Source organism: Lissotriton vulgaris, chromosome 1_1 (assembly GCF_964263255.1).
Source record: "Lissotriton vulgaris chromosome 1_1, aLisVul1.2, whole genome shotgun sequence".
NCBI classification, from domain to species: domain Eukaryota; kingdom Metazoa; phylum Chordata; class Amphibia; order Caudata; family Salamandridae; genus Lissotriton; species Lissotriton vulgaris.
In genome coordinates this window covers 421,654,018-421,673,640 of record NC_141685.1, presented here as the reverse complement: position 1 = coordinate 421,673,640, position 19,623 = coordinate 421,654,018, and the positions used below count along the sequence as shown (strand labels likewise).

The 19,623-nt window shown below is 43.1% G+C and overlaps 1 protein-coding gene across 11 annotated transcripts in view; it reads left to right on the top strand.

Annotated features, from left to right (window-relative positions):
• The window catches only part of DAB1 (DAB adaptor protein 1), a 1,411,149-nt gene that overhangs the window by 485,004 nt on the left and 906,522 nt on the right, over nt 1-19,623 (top strand). For all 11 annotated transcript variants that reach the window (XM_086952885.1, XM_086952858.1, XM_086952877.1 and 8 more), the window contains exon 2: nt 16,971-17,089. The gene's annotated coding sequence lies outside the window, so the exon portion shown is untranslated. The remainder of the gene's footprint in view (nt 1-16,970; nt 17,090-19,623) is intronic.

Sequence of the window (19,623 nt, the reverse complement as noted above, 5' to 3'; positions counted from 1 at the left end):
TCCTCCACTTGCGCTCAAACTGGCGAAGTTCTAAATGGAGAGCTTTTAAGTGGGGGGTAAACCATTTGTGGGAATAACTGTGCCGGGATTGGGGAAACTTAGTGGGGGGGGCAAAAATGTCACTGGCTGTGGTGAGCCAGTCTGCCACAAGCCCACAAAGCTCGTCGGTACCAGTGTCGTTGGGTGGCAGGGGATACGTTTGGGACAGATGAGCCAATAGTTTAGAGGGATCGACAGCCTTCCACTTGCGAGCCATGCCACCCTCCCGTGGGGGGACCTTAATCTGGCCAGCCGCCGAGAATGTGGTGTCGATCAGACAGTGGTCTGACCACACACAAGGTGTTATAAGTGGGCGAGAGGACGTGACTCCATGAGTCCAAATATGGTCGAGGATATGGCCACCCTTATGGGTGGCAGACCTGACTAGTTGGATGAAATTCAGGCTCGAGAGACCCTCGAACAGTTCGGAGGCATGTGGGCCGGCGTCCTCGTGCTGGAACCAGTAATTAAAGTCACCGATGATGACAATACGGGGGGAGCAGGTAGCAATATTGGTCAGCTGGTCGATAAAGGATGAAGGGAAAGATGGCATGGAGTGGGGGGGACGGTATAGTAGCACAAGAGTGACTGCACCTACCTCAGTCCCCAGGCTAAGGACCAGGGTATCTACTTCCGGTAGGGTCATGGCCGCAGAGGCAATGATCTTAAGATCCTTACGGATTACCGCCACCACCCCTCCCCCAATGCGACCCCCTGATCGGTTGGTGTTCAGCAAAAAATAGTCGGGGGGTAGCGTGGCCAAGATGTCTGGGAGAGAGTCGTCGGTAAGCCAAGTCTCTGATAGCAATAAGACATCGGGACTTTCAGACATGAGTAGATGTAGGATGTCGACTTGGTGCTTAACCATTGAGCGGGTGTTTAGGTATAGGACCCGAATTGACGACTCAATAGGAGCCGGAGCGATAAGTGATGGTATCGGTGCAAGGTTAGGGGTTGGAATGCCTGCAATGCCAAGAGATGTAATGCGAGTCCAGGTGTCGGGGGAGAGAGGACTGGCGGAGGCATGTAAGCACCTAAGGGCGGAAGGCGAGTAAGATACAGGAGTTGCAGCATTACTGGCCCCTGGGCCCGTCCGGCCGCGGACGGGCGCAGACGGGCTGGACTTAGGCGCGACTTTGGCACGCTGACGGCTTGCCGCTGCGCCCGTCCGCTGCGCTCCCTGTAGGGGGGCGCCATTTTATGGGCTGAGGTCGTGAGTGGCCGAGCGCTGCACCGAATATGGCGTCCTCACCCAATATGGCGGCCAAACAGCGCGACCCTGAGGGAATCAATCTCCTGCGAGGGCGGCTGACCAGGATGAAGGTGGTGGCAGAACCTGCGCAACAAAAAGGGGGACTGGTTTTGGGCTTTGAGCCATCATCAGCCAGGATAGTTTGACTCCGGTGGCATGGAGAGCACGGGACTCACGTCTGAGCATACCCGTCCCACTCGGGGTGACAAATGCAAAAACAACAGTTGATGGACAGAATGCAGAACAATGCCATACATTCATCCTAGCACAGAGATGGGCTGGCAGTTCGGGCTGGACTGTTCCCAGGGTCAAGACTGAGTTGCATATGGCTGGGTCCAAACTGGAATGGCATGGTGTGCAAAAAAATGATGGATTTAGGTCCAGATCTCTGTACTGGGGTGAATGTATGATTTACTCTACATTCTATCCATCATCTGTGTGTCTTTTGCTTTCTCGCCCAAAGTGTGCGGGGTATGACCAGACGTGGGTCCTGGGGTCACTGTGCCACTAGATGAAAGCTAGTCTGGTTGATGAGGGGTGAGGCCCGAAAACAGGTCCCAAAATGCTTGTTTCCAGTCCAGGGAGGTTGTGGCTTGGCAGGTCGGGCTGGACTGTTCCCATGAGGCACAGGGCCAAGACAGTTTTGCATATGGCTGGGTCTAAACTGGGGTGTCATGGCAAACAAAAGAACAATACATTTAGCCCAGATCTCTATACTACAATGCACCAGTCTATTGCAGCAGGAAAGAGGGGGCAGCCAAGACTTCGCGCCCCAGCATTCTCCTCGGCTGTTGCCGTCCTCACTCTGCACCCGGAGATGCTTAATATCCACGGTATGGCCTTGCAGAGCGGGAGCATGTTTGTTGCAGCAGGAAGGAGGGGCAGCCAGGACTTTGCGCCCCAGCAATCTCTGCAGCCATTGCCACGCTCACTCTGCACCCAGAAGCACATAATATCCATGGTCCAGACACATGCGGGGAGCCTGGCCCACACCTGGGCTGCGCCTAGGCCAAGGGCGGGCCCGTCTCTGCCAGTCAGAGCCCGGAGTAGGCTGTGTTGGGCCTCCTCTCTGGCATCTGTTCCACTGCCATGAAGGTACTGTCCACTGCATATACTTGAGGTTTTGCCGGTCTGCCTCTTAACGGTCTGCACTTATACTTCCACCTACGTTTTTTAACAGCTTATGGGCAGGCCGTGATTACTCTGTCTGGCCATAGGTGAACAGTCGACTTTTGTCTGAGCCTCTTACCTATATGAACTTTCCACATTGCATATTCGCACATGTGTATGTTCTAGTGAGTAGCAGTTTCATGAGAAGTAAGGTGCTTTGGGGAAGAGAAAGGCAACACATGCATGATCCAAGGCTGGCAGGAAGCACACAGCTATTTCCACCTTTCTGGCATAAGCAGTAGTGACTATCTCAGAAGAAACCAATGAGGAGGAGAGAAGACTGTCATTGAGTCCAGCAGCCCCAATTGTACCTCAGCCTGCTTTCAGTTACGCACATAACTCCAGACGCTGTACAGCCAGCAGCACAACAGGCTATTGAGGGTAACACCTCTATTATAAGCAACCACAATAGTTTGACATCAGACAATATGGACAAGGCACTCCCGAATACAGTTCAGATACAGAATTTAGGAGGGCCTCCCGCTCTTAAGAAGTCCCCTCGTACGAAAAAGAAGCCAGAAAATACAGAGTCCTGCAAGAAAGGAGAAGGGACTGCAACTGACTCAAGGTCCATAGAGGAGCTCTGGGCACCTTTTGATCTCAAAATTACGAAGGCATTAACTGATTTTCTGTCCAAATTTAGTAACTCAGGCAAACTATGAGGGAGTTGAGGGACTCACTCGATAGAGTGGAAAAAGCCCTTGTTGCCAATCCAGGGCACTCCACCGCTACTGTGCATTTAAAGACAGGGCAAAGGGAGGTTCTCCCTACTGATACTAGGAAAATTAACCAACCCCCTACTCTTAGCCAGAGACCAGCAGGTGCGCCGAATAGTGAATCTCATACCACTTGTAGCCAGCCACAAAGACCTAGTAGTCTGCCACCTGATATGGTTTCCCCACGCCAGCACCTTGTGCCACAGCATAGAGAGGGTTTCATAAGCAGCTAATCTATTACAAATACATGTGGTTTGCAAGTAATTGATCTCCCCCCGGCATATTGCCCCTAAGCTCTTATTCTAGCAGTGGTCCCTAGTCTGGGCTCATTTAAGAATGAATCGCTGGTACAACTGATTTATAAAGCTACCTACTGGTTTCAAAATGGTTGATCATAGACATATCCTGATGGCTAGGAGGGTGGCGTGGCTAGGTGGTTCAAGAAAATCATTTGAGGGGGATTGTGTTATAATCACTTTACAACTCCCTGAGCTAGCACATAATACACTAAGACAAGAGGCACAGAATTTCCGTCACAATTCAAACCTTAAAGCATTACCTCTGGTGTTCTTTTATCGACCCCTAACCCACAGTACAAACAGTAATCATGGTGCCTTTGCGGTAGTAGCTTGCTCTTATATCAAAGGAATATACACTATGCCCAACCCTTATACTCCCCTGAGGGATCTTAATGATCCAGATTGACTATACTTAAGGAGAACAATATTGCACCTATGGACCTGGGGGTACCTTTGTTGCAGGGCTCACCAACTAGTACACCATTAATCAATGGCGACATAGGCCAGAAAGGCACCCAGAGTATAAGTTTCAACTCATATGGAAGGGAAGCAGACAGGCATATAGGTGGAACCATTATGTCTGCTCATCGTTTACATCAAAACTTACAACATACCGACGTTAGCTCCATGCCCCTTGTCACTGACACAGTGGAGGCAGGAGATAATTTCATAGATATTGAGGTTCCCCATCTACCTGCAGACTCATCTGATAACGTAATAGGACCGATTAATAGTAATCCATTAGAGAAATAAGGGGGGGGTGTTAATGTATATGTATATTTCCAACTACGTGAATGCAATTCATCTTGTACTGAAGAAATCAGATTATTTTTATGAGATGCTGTTATATGATAGTGATGAAAGACATTGTTTGGTTGTATTGCATTTTTATAACAATATCCCACCAGATTAGTTTGTGGGGTATTGAGGAAAATGGGAAGAGATCTGACTATTTTGCAGAATGAGAATGTTAAAGACGCGTGTGTCATTTGGGGTGATGAATTTAACTCTGTGCTATGCCCTCATGCAGAGCGAAATATCTGAGGGATTGGACTGGATGACGGGACTACTGGTATACATTTTGTCATACAATTTGTGGGGAACTTTTGAATAAAATCATCTTCTCATCTGACCTTGGTTTTGCTAACAATTTTTGTTTCCCCCAGTGGCATTCAGCCACAGTATTAATGGTAGAGGGTTGTATTCGACTTTTGACTACATTCTTTTCTCTAATTTACTTAAAGATTTTCTTCTTTCAGTATCCTATTTGACCATAAGGGGAGCAGGTCTCAGGCAGGACAAGCTAGAAAACTATTATTTTTGAAGGCCACTGCTGCCCTGGCCAATTTTGCAAGAAAACTGGGGAGAAGACCGGTAGTAGAGTTATTACATATTTACAAAGCGAAATGTGTCTCCACAGCCATGTATGGGGCTGGTATTTGTGGATATGAAGACCCTCAGCCTCTACAATTAGTCGAGAACGCCTTCCTCAGATATTTATTGGCCGTCCCTAGCAGTACATCAACCTATATATGTCATGCGAAACTGGAGATGCCGTATATTTCTGATTTTATAAAAACTCAACCTATTCTACTGTGGCAGAGAGTAAGGAGGAATCCCAAAACTGGTCTCAACCGGGATATCATAGAGGACAGTTTAAAATTCCTTTGGGTAACATGCATCCCATGCTTAAAATATATTTAAAAAATGCATGACTGACCTTGGGCATCCGGAATACTTGGAAGACCATAGCACTTTAACTTTTGTCTCTAGATTTAACTTTTAAAAATGTGCTCAACACCCCTTGAAACTAATAGATTTTTACCAGAAATTTTAAAGATCACAGTGCAGGCAAACCAGCTGACGTTAACCACTTATAGTATCCAACCCTATCTATAAATTTATTTTATTTTTATTTTAGTGTATCTTGATATAGCGTACAGCTACCCCAACAGGGTGTCCCGACGCTTCTGTGTAACTTCATGCTGCATGAGATGGTTGTTAAAAAGGAAAGAATCAGCAAAACAGGTAGGTTTTTAAGGCTCTCCGGAAGGGTTGTTCATCCTTGATCAACCGAATGGCATTGGGTAATTTATTCCAGAGGGCCGCTGTCAGTACTGGGAAAGATTTCCCACCAGAGCGGGTTTTCCTGAATCTGGGTACGGAAAGTAAGTTTTTAAAAGAAGAGCGAAGGGTCCTGGAGTTGTTATAAGGAATAAGGCACGTAGAGAGATAAGCAGAGCCCTTGCCTCGCAAGGCTCGATGAGCCAGGACCAGAGCTTTAAATTCTGCCCTCTTATGAACTGGTAGCCAGTGAAGGCCGCGACGATGAGGGGTTATGTGCTCACGCATAGGGATACCGCGAACCAGTCGCACCGCAGCATTCTGGACCGTCAGAAGGCGGTGGCAGAGTCCCACAGACAGACCAGTGTACAGGCCATTGGCGTAATCAAGGTGTGAAGTGATTAACGCCTGTACCACTGTCTTCCTGGTATTACTGGGCAGAAAATGAATAAACTTCTTTATCATTCGAATTGAATAAACCCTGTTAGGAGGGTATGATAGGATGATTTTAACCCATTTCAGACAGGGGATCTTTCATAGGATAAACAGCATCCCTAATATGAAAGACTGGTCGAAGATCCCGTGTTGTTGCCCATGTGACGATATGTCCCTGCAAACAACTATGCACGTTCCTTTATTCTGCAAATTTTACACTGAACCTAGAAAGTGTCGGATTTTACCAATGCTAAGAGTCCTTGGTTATAGACAATGTCGGCCAGCGTTCCTAGAGCTACAATTCCTAGAGAACATAAACTTTACAAGGTCTGTAGCTCGCTATTTGAAATCTGTAATAACATTTAGGAAATTGATTTGTATATGACTTTCCAATTGCACTTTCTTGACCTGATTATTTTTAAATGATACTGTCTTGTAGATTTATGCCTATTTTGACACAGATCAGCCTAATAGTTATGTGTTTTTAATGTGTGGTTTTACGATTTTATTGTTAAATCGAATAAAGCTTTTTGAATTGAATTAAATTGAATTGACTGAAATTAAACAAAATTGAGATTTTGTATAGAACTACATATACCCGGAGGTGTCTAGGCACTTAATCAGCATACAAATGAAAGATCTTAAACGAAGGAACCCTAAAATAGCCAGGTTTTCAGTCCCTTCCTAAATGTAAGCGAATTGTGGTCTTTTTTTAGAGACATACGAAGGGAATTCCGGAGCTTAGTGGTGGGGTGGTGTAGGCAAAGCTTTTGCCTACGCCACCTGGTGGTGAATGTTTGATTTGCTCTGCATTCTGTCCATCATCTGTTTGTCTTTAACTTTCTAAAAGTGGCATTTTTAAAATTGTTATAAAAATCTAACTTAACTATACAAGATGATTTGTGATTACAATTCCAATAATGCCAAACATGAACTGATTACCTGCTCCAGCTTGGAAGTTAACTTCATTAGATGTAATGAGGTAACCTCAATGTTATCCCATGGGAGATCTTTGCCTTCCAGTAGTGAAAAAAAACATTTTTCACTATCAGGACATGTAAAACTTAAAAGTATAGTGCCATTATAACCCATCCGGAGCTTCTCACATCAGTAATAGAAACCCTCCAGTCATCGGCAAAGGCACTTAATTAGCAATCCGACAAAGTGGACGTCCAAATAGACCTAATATACACTATAGCTTATTACATCGCGGGGATAGACATAAAACTGGACAAATTGAATAAACTGATAACAACAGCCCAATCAAAATACACACTAGAACAAAGTCCCTGTTCCTGCGGCCCAATTATAGACACACTGAGCCTCCTCCCTAACCTTGTGAAACAAATTCTAGTGCTCGGATAATCAAGCCCGCCTCGCTTCAAGCACAAAGTAGCTGACAACAATATACAACCAATTCCTCTCAAACAGACGGACAAAGAAAAACAAAAAGCGATAAACTCTGAAAAGGCAGGTTCCATGTCAAACGTACCTGTCCCAACTAAACAAACTACACGAACTAAACGTAAAAAAAACGTGGAAGGAAAGCAAGGAATAAATACTCTGCAGGGAACCCGGAGCAGGGGCCGAAAATGTTCCCTATATTCACCACATCCAGAAAAAATGGTCACGCATTAAATATTACCAGATCATCTGAGGACCCAATGGACACATCGACTGAGTCACCAAAAAGGCAGCCCCTAGCCAAAGTAGGAAGGGACGACCTAATCTTAAAGGAAGAAAGTGACCACACTACGAACAGTACAGCGGAGTCTACACAAGACAGAAAGGACAAAGTAGCAAGCCCCAAGAAGAGTGCGGGCCATGCAACACAGAGAGACCAAACACCAAGCCCACAGAGCAAGACTCGCATAGAGGGCATTGTGAAAATAAGTGCATGCAAAGGAAACATGGGCCCCTCCGAAAAAGCGAAAATACGGATTGCCCACACAGCATTGAGACAAGCCTACAAGAAAAAAAGGAAGGGCAAAACAAAAAATCCACGCTGCACGGGCCCAAACCCCGTGCCAGACTGGAAAAGTGGATGGAAGGAACAACATGTACCGCACAAGGTAAAGAAATATGAAATCATCAACAGAGCAAGATACAAAGTAAGGCACGAGGGAACAATGAACAAATCCAGTTTTAACGCCCAGGTACCAACCAAGATGACATTTCTAATACCACAAAAACCCCGGAAGGCAATGAGACTAAGAAACTCCCAACTGGAACAGCCAAGAGCCCATCCACACCTCAGCTATAAATATTTTCCTACACCACGGAGGCCGACGTGTAAATATAAACAATAAGGGGGAAGCTGTCCCCAGGGGAGGTGCAGAGGCAGTCCATATGAGGGAACCAATTCTCGAAATCAACATCAACGGTGAAATTGGGAAAGAGAATAACCAGGCCAAATGGCTACTGTCAACAATTAAATACCAATATGCCGAATCAAGCACCAAGCCGACAAGTGGAAAGCGCTCAACACAAACACCCACCATGACGGGGCTATGCCACAATGCTAGCGCCTACTGCGGGACAGACCACAAAGTCAGTGCCGGCAGATGGACTAGGAAGTACGAACAACACCTTAAACAATTGTTATTAACTCCGGAATACGAAACACAGGGGTGCACGATATTCTAAATAGGGGCAACATACTCAAACTCTGGTAATTTGCTCCTTTAGTGGCATTACTGATATGTTTCTGCATATTCAGGTATTCATCTAATGTAATTCTCAAGGATTTCACGAGTCAATAGTGTGAGGAGAACTATTAAGGGCTGTTAAATGCTTCATTCATAGATCAATCTTGGGTGTGTGGTTAGGAGGAGAAATGAGAAGAATTCCGTCTTGGTAGTGTTGAACTTGAAGTTGTTACCCATGAGCTAGTTTTGAGTGTTCTGCAGAGTAGAGTTGAGGGAAATTATGTTTTTTGGGGAGGAGATTTTCAGGTACAATTGAGTGTCATTTGCATACATGTGATAAAGAATGTTGGCAGTATTCAAGGTGTCTGCAAGAGGTTCCAGTAATAAATTGAAAAGAATGGGTGAAAGGGCAGAACCCTGTGGTACCCCCAGAGTGACCACAGAGGGCTGAGAAAGGGATTGATACACCTAGGCTCTTTGGGTTCTGTTGTGGAGGAATGAATTAAACCATTGCAGCACATGTCCTGATAGGCCTTTCCTCCATTCAAGTAGGGACAGAAAACTGTTGTGTTTAACAATGTTGAAAGCAAAGGATACATCAAGTATTATCAGGAGGCATTATTCATTTTGGTCTAGCATTTTTAATATGTCATCCACAATGTGAGTGCAGATTCCGTGCTGTGACCTTGACAAAATCCGATTGGTGTTCGTCCAGGAGTTGGAAGTTATGCATGTGGTTGTAGAGTTGAATGTGCCCGCATTTTTCTAGAAGTGTCACCAGATTGGGGTTGTTGGAGATAGGGCAGAAGTTGTTAAGATCTGAACAGTCTGTGTTAGGTTTTTTAGAATTGGGGTTACCTGCTCTACTTTAAGGCAGTCAGGGGTAGTGCCTTGCTGTAATGAGGCATTAACAATCTTAGACCATAAGGTGAGAACAGCAACTTTTATCTCCTAGAAGATTAATGGCAGTAGCGGGTTGATGAAGTGATTGGATGGGTCACTTTTATTGAGGGGAGAGAAACTATGCCAAGAGGCATTGTTTTTGGAGACATCCCCCGGGGGACCAAGCCAAACTTTGATCTGGCAGGTGAGTTCCTGCATTGATTGTAGGTTGTTTTCAATGGATTTACTTTCCCCCAGGAAGAATGAGGCCAATTCCTCACAGTTTGATGGAGTGATAGCTCCAGGGTCCAGCCAGTTTGGAGTGTTAAGTGATTGTTGCTTGATGATTTCAAGAACATGGGACTTAAAAACTTTCCTGTCAAAAAGTACTGTCAGACCAGGACCTACCTGCTCACCAAGCCACCCAAGGTGCATTGCTGGTCGGCCTTACTTCATGGCAGCTCCCACTACGTTTTTCTCAGCAACACCAAATCCTGGTTGCGACTCCTCACAGAAGGCATGTTTAGCCTCATGCAGCCATTGTTGGCTACAGCCTGTAGCTTCATCCCTCTAGAGATTTTTAACTTCCAAAAAAGAGACTAAGGGCCTGATTACGAGTTAGGCTGATGGGATACTCTATCACAAACGTGGCGGATATCCCTACTGCCATATTACAGGTTCCATAAGATACAATGGAATTTTAAATAGGTAGGCGGGATAGCCATCATGTTTGTGATGGAAGAACCCTCTCCCCCAAACTCGTAATCAGGTCCTAAGTTTGAACATAGAAATCGACAATGCCTCTTTCTCTGACACACTGAATCTTACCTTCTCAGACATTTTTCTTCAAAAATTCTAAGTCTGAACCTAAGCGGAGACCACTTCATGCAGCTGAACCTTGGTCCATCACCGTCGGCTATAACTTTCGATTCTGCAGTGATTTAGTGCAACTAGATTACTGCTGTTGCCCAATTGATCTTTTCAGTACTATTTTTCACTTTAAACCTTAAAAATCCATGACTCCAGTTCTACTGATTGGATTTTTGTTGTTTTGATGTCAACTAATTTATTATAATATACTCTAGTTTAATAAATTAGAGGGGGATTTTTCGTGTGGTTTATTTTCACTTTATTACTGTTTAAGTGCTGTAAAATACCTTACACATTGTCACTAAGTCCAATTTGACTGCTTTTGTGCCATGCTACCAGATGATTAAGCACAGGTTATTTTACTTACTTTTTTGTGGTTCGACCTAACAAGAATTGTGCCTGTTGCTTGAGTAGGGCTTCACCCCCCTCAACCAACAACCCAATTTCTCATACATTTTCTCCTCACTCATTAAACATGGAACATTTCTACTTCTAGCTGTTTATGCTGATCTTGCTATCATTCCAGAATTTTAAAGGTTGACACTTTCTGCTACTTCAACAGTTTGTGACATTTATATTAGTTTCTATTTATAATCATTAAACTATTTAGTGTTTGAGAGCATAGGTGTTAGGGTTTTTACTTCTAATGAGACATTAAAACACAGCAGGAGAGTCTTTAAAACAACTTTATAACAATTGACTTTTATCCCACTGGTAATGTATCTGAGAGAGCCCTAGGAAATGTGAACCTGCATTTTATTTTATATCTATCATTCACGCTCACAGACCCGCTCCCCAAAAGTGGGACATTAATTAGTTTTAATTAAAACCGTAGGGACACCAGAACTGAACATGAAAAACCAGGACTGTCTGTGGAAATCTGGAACGTATAGTCACCCTATTTAAGAGTAATTTCTTGGCATGTATGAATATTCTGTCAATACATTTGTACATGACAAGCAGTGGGACAGATTGTATGCTTCTAATTACAATGGGTCATTTTACATCCCATTGCCGTAGTGCAGAATTCCAATGCTAGAGAGTCCCTCTAACTTTACATGTTTCTCTTGCTAATTCCATTTCTACATATGTATTGGGGGCCTCAGATGTAATCTAGTATGCTTGACAAACAGATCAGAAGCAGATAGGCTCTGGAAAAGGAGACACTTTTATTTTATCCCTCAGTGCAGATCCCACTAGAGCGTGCCTCCCTTTGCTCAGCCATGGCATTAAGCTGTCATTGATAACTGCAAAATGTGATATTCTTACTTCTTCCAATCAATCAATGCTTATTAAAATGTAGATGTTGGTAAAGCAATGAAAAGATGCATTCAATAAGCAATGAAAAGACACATTAAAATCAAATTTGAGGTCATAGGATGAAAATTCAATAGTTGAAATAGCAATAACTATCCTCTTGTAAATTAGAAGCACTAGTGTAGTGCAGCCAACCTTGCAGAGAAATCTGAAATTGTAGTTCAGAATAAATGATCCCCATTTCCATTTTGTTAGCTTACATACTGTTCTAACTCTCCATCAGCTTTTCCTGCAGTCTCCATGTCTCTTGAATCAATATGTTGCTTAGCTATTAATTTGGATCCCACGTTTGGAAAATGCACAGAATACTGAAAATATATTCTACCTATAATGTGTTGTGAACCACCCAAACCCGCAGTCTGGGTTCAGATCAGTGGTCAAAGTGGGGGGGGACTAGGGGAACTGTGGGCGGAGACTCCAAGGGTGGGGATAACCCAAGGATTGGCAAGGGTGTGGCCAGAATGTGCCAAACATCCTAATTTTTAGTATTTGTTTGGCATTTCACCGACCAGTTACAGCGTATTGTGTTATTTAATTCAAGCAATGGATACATTTGATTATTTAAGGTTTAATACACGTTATTGGCATTTAAATACATTCACAAAGTGGGATATATTTCCAATCACACAATGTCCCGAATACGCTCAAAAGTGGAATCACCAGCCATTTGTCTCCAAGCCATGCAGTTTTTCTCATTAGCACTTCTCCTCCCTTCTTCTTTGAAATATCCTAGTTTGCAAATGTTTTCTATATCATTATGGCTCAGCGATATTTGCCCCATAATGTATCATCCACTACATAATCTAACAGTTTTAACTACTCATTTTTGTAGCTCAAACGGATAAAAAGTTACAAAAAAACTTGACTTGAGTTGCTCCAAAGTGGACGGCCCTTTGCAATGGTTGACTGATCACCTTTCTCACTGCTGCATTTATATGTTACACTGATACTAATGAGGCAGAATCTTTGCAGAGACTTCACATGTGTGAAAATGTCTAAATCATAAAGTATAAGAAAATATATTGCATTACGCTGCCGCCTTTTTTTGCTGAATAATTCAGTCAACACTGTGGCATCATTTTGACCCTCATTGCTGCATAATCCCAGTGACCCCAAAGCAGGCAGCACATGTTAGAAGGGCTTGTGCATGAAGCAGAGAGACTGTGAAGTTTGTGAACTTAGTTTTGTGTACATGCAAATCCTGCATTGCCGATCCTTGGTGAGTTGCAGCTACTACTGCTGAAACAATGCAATGGAGGTACCAATGGGTGAGGCGGACTGGCCTCGATGGCGGGCCGGCTTTAGTGCTGGTGGCCCCCTGTGCAACAATGGTTGTTGGTGCCCCAAATGATCACCTACGCCTTCACTACCACCCTTTAACAGTCCCCCTCAAGTCTCCGTAACCACACTCGTTCTCAATTGCATTTCATTTGATTTACAGTGCTGCTTATACCAGTGTACGATGTCAGAGCACTTTACATCACATACACACTACACAGAGACAATCATTTATATGTGTGTAATTCACAGTATATGAAATATTACATAAGACGAAGGACTACAAGGTGTAGAAGCCACATGACAACCATACTAGTAGGCAGTATAGTTTAATAGCTCACTGTTCTATGTTATGATTTTAACTTATAAACTGCAAGTAACAAAATTATCTCTCAGACAAAAGCAGTAACCTACTAACCTAGTTAACATTATGTGCACTTTGTGATCTGCATGGTGCATGTTCTTTGCAGAAGGCACATTAACCCTCTGTGCTACCTTTCCAGGAGTCAACCCTTCCACTGGACAAAACTCTGATCTCTCTCTCTAGAAAGAACATTAATCACCAAAGTTATCATGACATTTATATTGCTGCTGAAAATTACTGGAGGCCAGGAAGTAGGCATCAATTTTTTTTTAAAACCATAATACACTTGCAAACACTACGCACCCACCCGAAATAGGTACCCAGTGCGGCCACAACGTTCCCATCGCCCTAACCTGCTCAAGGTTCATATAACCTCACAATGACTGGATCACTATTGCTCTAGGGTGTGCTGCTTTGTAGGTCTTCCAGCAAGACTGGAGATGAGCTTCTGTATGGATTGTGGTGGACAGGCCTTCAAGGTTAACCCAGAACTGACACCACTATGGTGCACCTGCTTTTGATAAGACATCAGGCATTCTAAGGTATAGTGGGGCCTTCTAAGGTCTAGCATGGGAATATGCTCCCTTAGTAGAGTGTTCATGAAGGCTGAACCGTGTTCCCCAGTGCCAAATTCGACAGCTCTGGCCAGAGTGCCACATCCTCTCCCCCACTGAACATCATACTGCCCCACTGAGAAAAAACTTGCACTGCCTTCAGCTACAACCTAATTGTGCCCGCTATAAACAATTGGATGTGGCTCAATTCAAGTTATGCGCTTGATAAGAGTAATATGCTGCCTAAAAAAAAAAAGTAAAAGCAAAGACCCATAGGGAATGCAAGATTAAGTAAAGCATGCGAAATGCTCTTCTCACTCACTACTCAGTCAGCGAGTGGTTTTAACTGAAAAGTTAAGGACATGACTACAGGGCCCTGAAAGGAACCATTCCAATGTCCATTGCTTAGATCCTTACAAAACATAAGCTGTCTGGTTTAAAAAAACCACATCCATAAACAGAGCCATGGTAAACATTTTGTTTTCCAATACACCCATCAACCATGTATTGCTGTACGTCCAGAAATTGTGCATTTCACCACCTGGGGACAACAATGCTGTTCAAAGAAAGACGAGAAAACAAAAGTAGCACTTCACTGCAAAGTCTGTAAAATGAGGCTGGTGTGTTTGGATGTGAATAAAACCAATCGGGCCACTGTGCAACCACTCTGTCTTGCTTTATTTAGTTATGAATTTATTTTTCATAGTTAAAACCTTTTATTTATCTCCATCCCGAGGCTGCACTATGGAATAGAAAAATGTTAGAAAAAGGGCATTTCCCGCAAGAGTGTTTTTCTTTTTTGGATTTATTTCACAGGGAAGCAACTAAATGAAAGAAGGAAAGAAAGGTTGTGAACCGTTTCTTCAAGTAACGGTTTTCAGTAAGTGAGGAGCAAGACAGAAAGAGAGGGAATAATAAGAAGATGGGGGGGCAGCTGCCAGCACAGAAAAGAAGAGGACATTGTCCCTGTCTTCTCTGGGAAGTAAGGAAGAGATAGAGTCCTTTTCCTCCTCTGTCAGTCCCGCCCGTCGCCGAACGGCCATGAAAGCAGAGCATTGTCTGAAGGCCTTTGCTATTTCTGCTGTCCTGGGACACAGAAGACGCCGGCAAATCAAGTGTGGAGTACTCTCTGCTGCTCGGATTCTGAAATACCAAGTTTGGTTACTTTATTGTCCTGGATAAAATGACTGCCTATGATGAGAAAAGGGGCCCAATCTGGTGAGTACCTGCCAGTTACCCGAAGGTGGTGCGCCCGTGAGGGGTCATTTTGTCCTTTACACATTTTTTTATCTTTTGATGTACTGTTCACTTGGTGCACAGCCATTGATATTGTTTCTTTTTCACTGTCAATTAAAAATTGAAAAAGGTTGTTCTTATTTTGAATTTAAAAAAAATAAAGGGCGATATATTGTAAATACCCTAAGATTTAGTAATGAGAGGGGTATTGTACGGAAGAAATTGATGGATGACATTCTTTTTGCAGTATCAAAAGAGAAATGTATTGGTCGCCCAAGAGACAGGGTTCTGGTGTATTGTTGTAGCCAATACAACAGACCAAGTTGCCTTCTGCTATTTCACGCTTTGCTACAAACTTAGTCTAGTATTTTCTAATCGTTTGAATTCCTAGCTTATCCACCAACAATTCTTTCTGAAATATACAGGAAAACAAGCCTTTCATGTACACCTTCCAACAATTTGGAGTTCTGCCAAAATATGTAGGAGATGTGTTACTGGCATGCTTTTAATCATTTTCGATAATTAGCATGGCTTAATTATATAGAGATAAAAAACCAGCGCAGGTGGAAGAAAGGCATTTCCCTCTACAGTCCTTAAAATAAAGAAATTGACCTCTGAAAAGAATTCAGACATGGAGGTGCTGGCCCACACATGTTTGTGTTTATCAGTCTGAATGTTTTCTGTTTAGCAAGGTAGTGAAAAGCTATCAAGATGATATTTAGCATTCAACAATCCGTAATCCCTTCAATCCTTTCTGATTTGGAAGAAGCATTAGGTGCAGTTAATTTTTTAAATGAGATGAACTGCTAAATGGTAATATGAGTCAGCTGCCACGCGTTTCTAAGCAGTAGCCCACAAGGTAGATATATGATCAGGTAGAATTTAACAGTATCTGAGTATTATAGAGCGCATTTGTTTGCTAAACAAAGCTTACATTGATAGCAATACAATATAGTGTCAAACATATATGCTCATTTTATTTTCACATAGTGGGTTCAGTTTGAAAAAGGGTGGTGGATGTTTGCTGGCCCCCCTGCCTTGACCTACTGTTGGAGGGTGCATCTTTGTTATTCGTGTCTTTCCAGATTGTGTGTGTGGGTATTTTGTGCCCTTCCCACTGTGGGATTTCTTGTCCATCACCTTCGGAAGCCAAAGATAGGGAGACGTCTGTTCGACCACACCTTGCTCAAGGACCTCAGACATCTGCATTCCACCCAGAAAAATGATTAGGAAGGAGGTCTTCGCTCACAGGGATGCATTTGTACCCTTTCACCCTTGCCAAGATGAGGGGTATATGATGCACCGCGACCAACCTAAATTGGTCAGGTGTACGATGCTTTCGAATGCCCTCTACTTGTACAGAGCAGAGGCTATTTAGAGCAATTCCTGCAACTTGGCCAATAGTGTGCTCTCTCTCTCTCTCCTAGCTGCATGGTGGTTAGGTGGATTTTATTAGCCATTCTTCTACCTTGCACCACATATCGGTAAAACATTAGGGGCTTAAGGCTCGCTAACTTGCGCTAGAGATTTTGGCAAATTTAATCTCTCCCAATGCTCAGAAATTTAGTAGAGATTAAAAATGAAAAGGCCCAGGGATGGGGAGCTTCTTTGATATTCCCAACTCCGCACAATGATAAGAGGATTAACACTCATGCTAACTCAACGGAATTACATAAACTTTTCACTAACAAATTTACATGATTTCACACAACCTTACACGGCGCCAATCAAAACCACCAGGTAACCGATGAAATGCATTTCCGCTTTTGAAACGTAAATTTTTTTACTTTTATGTCTTAAACGTAGGCTCAAGATCTTAAACAGGAACATTTGTTTTGTATTACAGCTTTGGACATTAGATACACCAGTTCTGTTCCTCATGGAAGAGTCTACGTGAACAGTCGACACAGGCATCCTTTGAAGAGGGGAGAGCCTACTTTTGGCCTTAGAGGGAGATAAAATCATGTAAGTAAAACATTCATAAGAATTACTCGGATCCTAGAGTGGCATGTGCTTCTGTAAATTAGGGTAGCATTAAAATATTGTTATGTTTTAATTTTGTCTTGACTGTAAAAAATAAATACAATCATACGTTCTTATATAGCGCCCTTCACCGTAAGGTCTCAAGGTGCTTGCTTTGGGAACCCGTACTGGCTTTCCCCTGCAAGATAACCCCTACTGGGCATCCCCAAGGTGAAAGCCAGGCATCCCATTGCTGGCTTTCCCCTGCAAGATAACCCCTACTGGGCATCCCCAAGGTGAAAGCCAGGCATCCCATTGCGGTGGGGCCGTAGTGGAGATTAAGCAAGCTATTGGCCAGAGTTGCAGAGTGTGAACCCTGGATTCGAGTAGGCAATGAGGCGAGTATTACCAAGTCCTTGGACATTTTGAGCTCAAGACCCTGCCATGTCGGGGATTGAACCCTGGTCCTGGGTCTGACCTCTGCGTCCGGGTCTGCCTCCTCTAACCGGTGAGCCACACTTCTCCACTGTGTTATACATACCTGGTGTCAAGCTGTTGATTCGTTGGTACGAGGTCAGTTCCATTGATTTCTCATTTTAATGGATGTTATTGTAAAAAGGGTTTCTAAATGTTGTATCTTTTATTCAGGTAAATGAAATCAAATATTCCACACAGCAGTGACGTTAGGAGCAAAATCAAACTCTTGTTACCATAACCATTAACACAATTATCCCTACTTTAAAATATTCTCATTTTTTGTTAGTATATAGGATCACTGTCTTACCAGGCTCTTTCTCTGTCTCTGTAAGCCACACCCCCATACACCCACACCAGAAGTCAACATGATCATTGGTGAAGTGAGAGACCGAGACCGAAAGATATGACTATTGTACGTTCAAACACAAGACACAGCTTTACAACCACATACAGTGAGGAAGAACTTCCCGTCACCCGGTTCATTCTCTTTTGAATGTTTATTTTATGTAATATATACTAAAGCATTTGACATCTGATTGTATGCTTTTGTTCCAGGGTCGTTATCAGAAGAAGGTAGTTGTATTTTGGCCCAAAAAATAAATTATGTAGATATAACAATATGTGCTACTAAGTCTGTCATGCAAGGTGCATGGTCCTATTGGTCCCACAGTAAGCTGTTAGGGGAGTATATTATGTTGTTGAAGGATCGATTATTTTTTATTACAACAAAGATCGTTTGCTGTGCAAAACAATTATGAAATAAACTATATTGGTTAGTTCTTGGTTTTGATGCTTTCAGCGTGTTTGTTTCCAAGATTAAGAGCTAGTGAATAAGAGATATTATGAGACATGCTCCTGTTTAGCGAGAATGTAAGGCTTGATGTGCAGAAATCAATTTACTTCAAATGTTTATCTCAGTTTTCTCCCAAATTTGAACATTAGATTTCTGACATCTGCTGTGGGTTAAGAGCTGAAAAAAGAGAGCCAGTTCCAAATGTGCTGCAAAAAATTGTATGCTTTAGTGTTTTCAGTGCAGGCCCCAAAATTGAGGGCATTAGGCTATCACTATGTCCTGTCTAAGGAACAGATGTAGAATGTGATAGATGTGACACCATTTGTCAGCATTCGTCAGCATGGCAGTGAACTTCACCTCTGCATCCTAACGGAGTACTGTTAGTCAAATTTAGAGATGACCTCTGACTCAAAGGTAATCTCTGTACATTGAAAGGAACTGCCATCATACTGTTTTTTTCTCATTTTTCAAAATGTTTGGTAGATGGCCACTGTAAGAATTGACGACCGCTCCCCCAAAAAATATTTTTTTGTTTTACAGAAAGAATCCTCCAAAGTATGAATTTGTTTCTGAAAAACAAAAAACAAATGACCCACCCTCACACTTTGGGAAGTTTCCTGGCGATAACAGATAGAGATAAAAAGACATTACACCATCCAACCTAAATAAAGCAAGTGGTGTATTGTCCTTCCTTAAATATTAATATGCCTCTCATAAAGTTAACAGTATGAGTGTTTAACCCCTGCACAGACGTTCCAGCTAAGAAAGGTGGTGGATAGGATATCCCACCCTCACAGTTTCACCTGACACCACTGGGCTGAAGACCCATTTCTCTTTGAAATGATAATGTTACTTCATTTATAATTTGACTCTTAACCAGAGTTTAAGCTGAGACCCTCAGCCTTTCTTCCAACCTGCCTGGAAGAAACATTTATATCTGAGAATTTGGCAGTCATCACAACCAGCATCCCCTTTCACGTGCTAATAATGTTTAAAAAGCAGGAAAGGCGATGATCTGGGATCACTAATTGGACATATGTGATCAATCAAACAGTCACCACTCGTCACTTTTCCTGAAGAGGTCCTATCCACATTCAGCAAGTCATCTGCTAAGAAATCCACCCTCAGACAATGTTGGCAGATGATGCTGATGTCCCGTTGAAGTGGACTGGGTTGTAACCCTGGGGGCTTGACTACGCTATGCTCGCGGAGCGTGTGTAGTTTTCACAACATCGCGAATTGCACGTAGCCAGGGCCGGACTGGCCA